Below are 10,036 nucleotides of genomic sequence, written 5' to 3' on the forward strand. Positions count from 1 at the left end.
CACATGAGCTTCGCAGACTAGACCTCTGACGCCTCACTAGCTTTGAAGATTCCCGCTCTTGCCCTGATTCCCTGTGCAGTTTATCACATGCTAGACCTTCACTCTTCAGCACCCGAGGAAGAGCAGAAGCGTGGAGCTGGTGACTGCAAAGGGCGGACCCCCTTCCTTTCCAGCCATTCCTGTGCCATTTCTAAGCATACTCGCTGCCCACACACTGGGCTCCTTTCCAGGGTCCAGAGGTTACTTGCTAGTGGTTTGTGTGCAGGGTCTCTCTGCTGCACCACACTGCCCTGTGTCCTCTGTGTCACCACAAACACTGTGGCCCTTTCCCCCTTGCTCTGAGGCCCTTGGGTCTTCCAAGGCCCAGGCTGTGGTATCTCAGCTCTGCTCTGCTCCTGCCATCTGGTATCCGTATGGTACAGACCCTTTTGCCTCCTGAGATTTGCTGAAGTCCCACATGGGGAGCCCTTCCTGCTGCCGTTCTCTGCTCTGCAGTGCCCTCTTTACCTGCTCTGAGCCCCAGCAAGTTCATGACTTCTTTCCTCTCTTCATTCCTTCCTTCTCCCATCAACTCCTCTGACCCAGCCCCCATCCTTCAGACACCTTCCAAGGCTGCCTAAGCCTCCCATGTCTCTCTCTTTCCAAGCTGGCTGCCCACTGAGCTGGCTCAGCCCCGCATCCCCCTATTGTCCCACTCTTGTCTTGGAGAGCCCTTTGCTTCCTCTTCAGCATCCCATCCCACTTCCCTCCCCGCTGCCCGTCCAGCCACAGATCCCCTGATCTTTCCCACACCTTCTCCTCCTGTGACCTGTCCTCATGCTCTGCCATTGCCAGCTCCTTCGTCCCCAGCATGTTGTACTCAGCATGTTGTACTTACTGCATCCACACCCAAGTGTGCTGCTTTGGGGTCTACCATTTCGGAAACGGTCATTGCTTCTGGGTGCTCTGACCTTCAGTCACCTCAGCATGGGCCACCCTGTCAGGGCCGTCTCCAAATTTCTCAAAGAGCCACGGCCTCTACCATCTCCATTGGTTCTGGCCTCACCCACCTCTCCCAGAGCTCCTCGCTTGCCTTCCTCTCGCTGTGCTCTTCCTCCTGCCCTTGACCCACTTCGGGGGAAGGTTTCTAGGCTCTGCACAGCCACTCTCTCCTTCAGGCTCTCTGCCACCCATCTCTAGGTTCAGCGCCCTCCCTGATCCCTGCAACAAGCCTCTCCTGCCCCAAATGCCAGGAGCCGTCACCTTACCTTGCTCAACCTCCAGCTAGTTGGACCCCTTCTCCTGCACCCCACTCCCCCACCTGCCAGAGACTGCGCACCTGACCTCCTGGCTGCAGGATTTTTGCAATACAGTAAAAACCTGTCCTCCTGAGCATGCGGCACTCTGTCAGCTCCCTCTGTGAATCGTCCGGTGGGATTCAGCAGTCTGTCTGCTCGGTGCTCCATTCCTGATCCTCGCCCACTGCTCATCCCAGGTCAGTCCCCTTTGCCTCAGACACGCTGCTCCCAGTGCATGGAGTCTGCACACCAGCCCATTCTCAGCCCTGCACTGATGCTGCAGTTCCCCCCAGGACTTTGGAAAGGTCACTCCCTGGAACATTTCATGCTTCCATCCATACCCCATATTGTTGTCAGTGACAGCTCCTGGAGAGCCTTGTCTAATTCTTGTGCCCTCTTCCTTTCATTTATAGCACCTTGGCTTATGCCCTGCATCCCACCACCTCATGACTGACACCATCCTGCTGGGCCTCGAACTGCACACAGCCCTGCGGCCTCCTGTCTGCCTCGTGCTCTCCTCCTCCTTCCTCCCAGATGCCCTCCTTGACCGCTGCGTCCCAGCCTCTCTGCCCTTTCTTCTCTGTAGAAATCCCTGCCAGAGCTCTCTTCTCCTGAATGCACAGCCCAGCTTCCTTTTGGCTGCCACTCCATCCCTCTCAGCCTTGTTCCTCAGGCAGGCTCAGCCAGCACCATGGTCCTGTCGGGTGAATCCTAACCCGCCCTGATCATTCCACATCCTTTGTTGGCTGCATCCATTTACTCCCTGTCTGTCCTCGTCCTTTGCTTCCATGTCTGACAGTCTTGACCAATCACCTCCCTCTACCCTACCTCAGAGGCTCATCTGCTCTGGCCTCACCTCTCTGCCCAGCCTTCCACCCTGCCCTTGCACCCAGTCATGCTCAGGCGGGGATGCAGGACCCCCAAGGCAGCCTATCAGCCTCATTACGCAGGCATGTTCTTATGCTTTCTTTTGGGTTTTTGTTGGTGGGTTGGTTTTTAGTTTCCTTTTTGTATTGAGCAGCGAACTATTCACTATTCAGGTGTTTCCTGCTTTCTTGGGACCCATGCCCACAGCTTCTCTTGGGTGAAATCCAACACCACCATCCCCCCGCCGCTCCCCAGTTCCCATGAGGGTCCCTGCTGGGGAGGCTCACTGCGATGCCCTGGGCTGCACTCCGCCTGTCTCTAGTCTCCCAGTAGTTGCTGTTGACACTTGTCCTTCAGGGTCCCCACACTGTCCCCACTCTCACATTGCTCAGTGCTCTCCTCCTGGCACCACCACACTCCCTCCGCCCTGACGCCTGCCATGGCCCAGCGCCCAGTCTGCATGAGAGGACCGTCCCGCTCACACACACCCACCCCTCTCCCCCTCCTTCATGACTCTCAGGCACTGGGGAATATCCTAGTCCAAATCTAGTCCTCCTTGGCACCCACCACTGTCCGTTTCCCCGCCTTCACCCCACACCAGACCCAGGACCCCGGGCCCCTGCAGAGCCTTGTCCCTTGGTCGTCCTGTCCCTCTGTGCTTCCCACCGAGCAGCCCCTTCCCCGCGTCCCTCCTGCAGCTACTGTCCTTTGTCCTCTCTGGGTGGGGTCACAGGTCTTCCCAATTCTGTCCTCAGCCTGTAGTCATCACCCAACAATGGACTTCTCATCAGTCCATAAGCTCTGTTAAAATATATGATTTTCTCAATGCCTGGAGCTTGGCTCCCCTCCCCCCCCCACCCCAGCCTCCCCACCCCACTAATCCCAACCCTGCCCTCCCATCCAACCCCCCAAACCCAACCCACATCCCCACCCTAGCCCTGTCCCCCCACCCCTCCCCGACCCATCCCGTCACCCCTCCCCACACCCATTGCCCTCCCAACCCCACCACTGACCCCCACCCCAACCCCCCATCCCCACCTCCCACCCCCCCCCACCCCAACCCTTGCGGATCCGTATTAAAGAGCCTGGCCGAAAAGTTCTACCCTTGCCACAACGTCCAAGGCTGTAGGAGCAGCCACTGCTCCCCACCCGCTGCCAGCACCCCCTCCCCACTCCTCCTTCCCCAAGCCCCTGCCCCCACTGGCTGGCCCCCACACGCTGACCTTCCTTCCCCTTGGCACCTCTGAGATCTGCCTGGATTCCTACCGGCCACTCCCTCTTCTTGTCGCTCCCCTGCCGGGTCCAGCCTGGCCTTCCACCTCTCCCACCCGCACCCTCCCTGGGGCCTCCCGTCACTGACTGTCTCTGGCAGGTGACCCTCTCGTCGTGTCCCATCAGAGCCCCATGTGGACTTTCCTTCTGCGACCTTTCCTTCCTCAGGTCCCCTCTTTCTTCCCTTTGCCTCCCTGGCCCAGGGAAAGTGCCCTGCCTCTTCTCTGGGGCCCATGGTCTCATCTCAAGTCTCCCTAGTGCCCGTCACTGAGTGGCTTTGGGGTCGTCCCTTCTCCTCGTAGCGGTGCTCCCTCCTGTGACCTGCTCTCACAGCTCCCACTCTTCCTTCCCCTGCCCTGCCACGCTCTCCCCAAAACCATCTCTCCCCATATCATGGGCTGTCACTGGTCCCATCCTTCCACGGGCTCAGGCCACCTTCAGGCTCCCTTTTCCTTAGCCTTCCCCTCCCTTCCTTCCTGTCCTCTCTTCCCTTCTAATCAAGCCCCTGCCCACAGTTCTTCACACCAAGCTGGCCCTTCCTCCTCTGGCCCCCACTTCTCCATCCGCGCATGAGATGCACCCCTGCCATTCATCCTTGACCACACACTCCCCCCCTGCCACACTTCCCGTCCTCCCTTTGCCCTCTTTCCCTCCTCACCACACCCATGAGCAGACCCTCCCCTGGCTCTCCATCCCGTTCTGCCTGTTCCTCTGTTTCCATCAGATCCAGCCTCCCAACCAAGAGACTGTCCCGCCTCCTAAGCTTTCATTCTCCCCCAGCCCCGCCCCTGGCTTTCTCCCTCTGTGGCCTGCTGCTGCCCACATTATCTTCTCCAACTAGACCTATGACACCCCTCAGGTTTTGATGGTCCCCCCTCTCTCCCAACGTCTCTGGGTGGAGTCTCTCTGTGCTTGCTGGACCCCCATCCTTTTCAGCCCCCCTGGAATAGCAGATGCATGAATTCAGCCATCTTTGTGGAGTGTCACCTCTGTCTTGTTTCCTGCTCACTCCTCTGTCATTTCTAAGCTATCCGCTACCCCCCCCATCCACACACACACACACACACACACACACACACACACACACACACTACTCCATCCACTGTGTCCATACCAAAGTCCCTGAGAATACCTTGCCAGCGGTTTCTGTGCAGGGTCCATCCTAATGTGCACACTGCCCTGCTTCCTCATTTTCATGCCTGTCTCTGGGTCCCCTGTCCCGACTCGCTCCTGAAGGCTCCAGGTTTCAAACCCCCGGAGCTATGCCTTCTCTGCTCCTCTCCTCCCGCCTGGCCTCGATACCACCCGCTCAATCCTTTTGGCCCAAGATCTGCCAGCACCCCCAGACTGGGAGCTCTTCATGTGGCCTCTCCTTTCCACAGTTTCGCCTTTACTGAAGCTTAGCCCCTAGCGCCTTCATGAGCTTCCCCCCACTCCCATCCCTTTCTCCGCCACGTGCCACCCCTGATGCAGCTCACTCTGGGGGACCGCCGTCTCGTAGCTGCTCCAAACTCCACTGTCTCCCTGTTGCCACTCTGGGTGGGGCGTGAAGCTTACTTGGCCCAGCCTCCCTGCCTTTTCTCTGGCGCTCGTCTTGGAGAGCCCCTCTGCTTCACCTTCACCATCGTGTCCCGCTCTCTGGCTGTCTGCCAGTCATGTGGCAGTCGGAGGTCTTTCCTTAACCTCTGCTCCCATCTGGAGCAGCCCTCATGCTCCCTCCCTTGCCATCTCTCTATCCGCAGTGTGCTGTCCTGGATCTACACGTTCACCCCCAAGCACCCTTCCTTTTCGGGTCCGCCCTTTGGAAAGAAAGGGTCCTTGCTCCTCTGGGCTTCTCTCTGACCATCCATCATCACCTCATGCGTTTCCCGGTCCTCGCTGACCTTGCCCACACCGTGCTCTTCCTCCTGCAGAGCGTGTATCACACCCTTGGCTGACTTTGGGAGGCAGACTATCTGGATTCTCCACATCCATTCATTTCTCCTTTGGGCTCTTGGTAACCCCTCTGTTGAGGGAGCGCATCCTCCAGTCCTCTCAACAAGCCTCACTCCTTAGCCTCGAGGCTCCCCTCGCCTGCCCGTCCCCCGCTGGACTGCTCTCCCCTTCCACTCTCTGGGCGGTGGAGCCTGCTCACCTGACCTACAGCCCCGGCCCCCTTGCCAGGTCTCCTGCTCTGCTTCTCTCTTGCACCCGGAGCCGCACTCCTTCGGCTCCCCGCAGTGACCCTCCCTGACCCTCCCGGCACGAGTCTCTAGTCTCCTCTCTGTGCCCTCTCTTCTTGGTCCCGCATCTGCTGCTCAACCCAGTTCAGTTATTTTTGCCTCCGAAACACTGTGTCGAACCAGCACACTCTGCCAACACCCAGACTCATGTCCTGTGAACCCAAGGCCCCCGCAAACCTTGCAGGTTTCTCTTCAGAGCCTTTGTTTCACAGTCTCCCGACACAGCTCCTGGGGAGCCCTTCCCCAGAGTCACCTGCCTTTACCCTCTCAGCACAGCCCTTTACCTCCTGCCCTTGCACCTGCCACCACCCTGACCAACCCCCAGGCTGCCCTGCACGGAGCCCTGGGTCCAGCTGTGCACCGCCCGCCCGGCCCCTCTCCCTCCTCCCAGACACCTCCTTCCGGGCTGTTCATTGTCCCTTCTGCCCCTTCCTGTGCTGTGGACATTTCCTCCAGTGTTCTTTGATCCCCTGTGCCCACCCAACTTGCTTTCGGTCACAACAGCCATCTCTCAGCTTTATATCTCAAGCATCCTCAGCTCCGGGACCCCCAAGTTGGCACTCCACTCCTGTCCCAATAACGGAAATTCCAACCCACCTCCCACTGTTCCAGGTGCTTTGTCGGCTACATTCATTTACTCGCTGTCTGCCTGGTCCTGGGTCCTTTGCTTCCATGTCTGCCAGTCTTGGCTCCTCTGCTCTGGCCTCACCCCTCTGCCCAGCTCTCCACCCTGCCCTTCCACCCAGTGATTCTCACCCGAGGATGCAGGACCCCCAAGGCTGACCTATCAGCAGCACCTTTTGGGAATGTTTTTGTGTTTTCTTTTTGCATTTTTTGGTTTTGGTTTTGTTCCGAGCAGAGCACTGCTCGCCCTCAGATGCTCCGATAGGCCTCCCTTGGGGTCCATGCCCACAGCCCCCCCTCGGGTGAAATCCACCCCCCCCCCTCGGGAAGAACCACTGCTGTGGAAGCGCAGCCTGCCTCCCTGGGCTGCACGCTCCCCTCCGCCTCTGGCCTCCAGTGGTTGCCACTGACACTTGTTCCTCAAAGGTCCCAGCACTGCCCCCACGTGACCCTGGCCCGGCACTGTCCTCTTGGAACCACCACACTCCCTTCTGTGTTTACTCACTGACCCCGACATGCCCCAAACCTCAGTCTGCATTGGAGCGCTGGATTTTTTTTTAAAACTCTCCTCCCCATGCCTATCCCTCCTGCCTCCATGCTTTATGGCCGTCAGGCACCGTGACAGGATCTCTGGTGCAAAAGCAAACCTGGTCATTCTCAGCACTTGCCACTGCCCTTTGCGTAGGTGACCCCTCCTTATTTCGGATCCTTGGCACAGTCCCTGCACAGCCTCTCTCCTGCTGTCCTCCTGTTCCTTTGTCTGTCTCCCCAAGGAGCCCAGTGCTCCCCTCCTGGCACCACCACACTCCCTCCGCCCTGACGCCTGCCATGGCCCAGCGCCCAGTCTGCATGAGAGGACCGTCCCGCTCACACACACCCACCCCTCTCCCCCTCCTTCATGACTCTCAGGCACTGGGGAATATCCTAGTCCAAATCTGGTCCTCCTTGGCACCCACCACTGTCCGTTTCCCCGCCTTCACCCCACACCAGACCCAGGACCCCGGGCCCCTGCAGAGCCTTGTCCCTTGGTCGTCCTGTCCCTCTGTGCTTCCCACCGAGCAGCCCTTTCCCCGCGTCCCTCCTGCAGCTACTGTCCTTTGTCCTCTCTGGGTGGGGTCACAGGTCTTCCCAATCCTGTCCTCAGCCTGTGGTCATCACCCAGCACTGGCTGTACAGTCGGCCTAGAAGTGCAGTTAAAGAAGATGCTTTTCTCATTGTCGAGAGTCGGGTCTCTCCTCATCCCATCTCCATTCCCATCACTCCCAGCTCTCTCCTCACATGCAGCACCCCGTCAACCCTGACCCCAATCTGGTCCCCAACCCATCCCCTCCCTGCTTCCATCTTGTCCCCACTGGACCCGTGTTAAAGAGCCTGGCCCGCAAAGTTCTACCCTTGCCACAACGTCCAAGGCTGTAGGAGCAGCCACTGCTCCCCACCCGCTGCCAGCACCCCCTCCCCACTCCTCCTTCCCCAAGCCCCTGCCCCCACTGGCTGGCCCCCACACGCTGACCTTCCTTCCCCTTGGCACCTCTGAGATCTGCCTGGATTCCTACCGGCCACTCCCTCTTCTTGTCGCTCCCCTGCCGGGTCCAGCCTGTCCTTCCACCTCTCCCACCCGCACCCTCCCTGGGGCCTCCCGTCACTGTCTGTCTCTGGCAGGTGACCCTCTCGTCGTGTCCCATCAGAGCCCCATGTGGACTTTCCTTCTGCGACCTTTCCTTCCTCAGGTCCCCTCTTTCTTCCCTTTGCCTCCCTGGCCCAGGGAAAGTGCCCTGCCTCTTCTCTGGGGCCCATGGTCTCATCTCAAGTCTCCCTAGTGCCCGTCACTGAGTGGCTTTGGGGTCGTCCCTTCTCCTCGTAGCGGTGCTCCCTCCTGTGACCTGCTCTCACAGCTCCCACTCTTCCTTCCCCTGCCCTGCCACGCTCTCCCCAAAACCATCTCTCCCCATATCATGGGCTGTCACTGGTCCCATCCTTCCACGGGCTCAGGCCACCTTCAGGCTCCCTTTTCCTTAGCCTTCCCCTCCCTTCCTTCCTGTCCTCTCTTCCCTTCTAATCAAGCCCCTGCCCACAGTTCTTCACACCAAGCTGGCCCTTCCTCCTCTGGCCCCCACTTCTCCATCCGCGCATGAGATGCACCCCTGCCATTCATCCTTGACCACACACTCCCCCCCTGCCACACTTCCCGTCCTCCCTTTGCCCTCTTTCCCTCCTCACCACACCCATGAGCAGACCCTCCCCTGGCTCTCCATCCCGTTCTGCCTGTTCCTCTGTTTCCATCAGATCCAGCCTCCCAACCAAGAGACTGTCCCGCCTCCTAAGCTTTCATTCTCCCCCAGCCCCGCCCCTGGCTTTCTCCCTCTGTGGCCTGCTGCTGCCCACATTATCTTCTCCAACTAGACCTATGACACCCCTCAGGTTTTGATGGTCCCCCCTCTCTCCCAACGTCTCTGGGTGGAGTCTCTCTGTGCTTGCTGGACCCCCATCCTTTTCAGCCCCCCTGGAATAGCAGATGCATGAATTCAGCCATCTTTGTGGAGTGTCACCTCTGTCTTGTTTCCTGCTCACTCCTCTGTCATTTCTAAGCTATCCGCTACCCCCCCCATCCACACACACACACACACACACACACACACACACACACACACACTACTCCATCCACTGTGTCCATACCAAAGTCCCTGAGAATACCTTGCCAGCGGTTTCTGTGCAGGGTCCATCCTAATGTGCACACTGCCCTGCTTCCTCATTTTCATGCCTGTCTCTGGGTCCCCTGTCCCGACTCGCTCCTGAAGGCTCCAGGTTTCAAACCCCCGGAGCTATGCCTTCTCTGCTCCTCTCCTCCCGCCTGGCCTCGATACCACCCGCTCAATCCTTTTGGCCCAAGATCTGCCAGCACCCCCAGACTGGGAGCTCTTCATGTGGCCTCTCCTTTCCACAGTTTCGCCTTTACTGAAGCTTAGCCCCTAGCGCCTTCATGAGCTTCCCCCCACTCCCATCCCTTTCTCCGCCACGTGCCACCCCTGATGCAGCTCACTCTGGGGGACCGCCGTCTCGTAGCTGCTCCAAACTCCACTGTCTCCCTGTTGCCACTCTGGGTGGGGCGTGAAGCTTACTTGGCCCAGCCTCCCTGCCTTTTCTCTGGCGCTCGTCTTGGAGAGCCCCTCTGCTTCACCTTCACCATCGTGTCCCGCTCTCTGGCTGTCTGCCAGTCATGTGGCAGTCGGAGGTCTTTCCTTAACCTCTGCTCCCATCTGGAGCAGCCCTCATGCTCCCTCCCTTGCCATCTCTCTATCCGCAGTGTGCTGTCCTGGATCTACACGTTCACCCCCAAGCACCCTTCCTTTTCGGGTCCGCCCTTTGGAAAGAAAGGGTCCTTGCTCCTCTGGGCTTCTCTCTGACCATCCATCATCACCTCATGCGTTTCCCGGTCCTCGCTGACCTTGCCCACACCGTGCTCTTCCTCCTGCAGAGCGTGTATCACACCCTTGGCTGACTTTGGGAGGCAGACTATCTGGATTCTCCACATCCATTCATTTCTCCTTTGGGCTCTTGGTAACCCCTCTGTTGAGGGAGCGCATCCTCCAGTCCTCTCAACAAGCCTCACTCCTTAGCCTCGAGGCTCCCCTCGCCTGCCCGTCCCCCGCTGGACTGCTCTCCCCTTCCACTCTCTGGGCGGTGGAGCCTGCTCACCTGACCTACAGCCCCGGCCCCCTTGCCAGGTCTCCTGCTCTGCTTCTCTCTTGCACCCGGAGCCGCACTCCTTCGGCTCCC

At 59.1% G+C, this 10,036-nt stretch overlaps 1 protein-coding gene across 1 annotated transcript in view; it reads left to right on the top strand.

The window, feature by feature from the left end:
* COPG2 (coatomer protein complex subunit gamma 2) overlaps positions 1-10,036 on the top strand; it is a 122,159-nt gene that overhangs the window by 91,439 nt on the left and 20,684 nt on the right.

Source organism: Sus scrofa, chromosome 18 (genome assembly GCF_000003025.6).
Source record: "Sus scrofa isolate TJ Tabasco breed Duroc chromosome 18, Sscrofa11.1, whole genome shotgun sequence".
Classification (NCBI taxonomy): Eukaryota; Metazoa; Chordata; class Mammalia; order Artiodactyla; family Suidae; genus Sus; species Sus scrofa.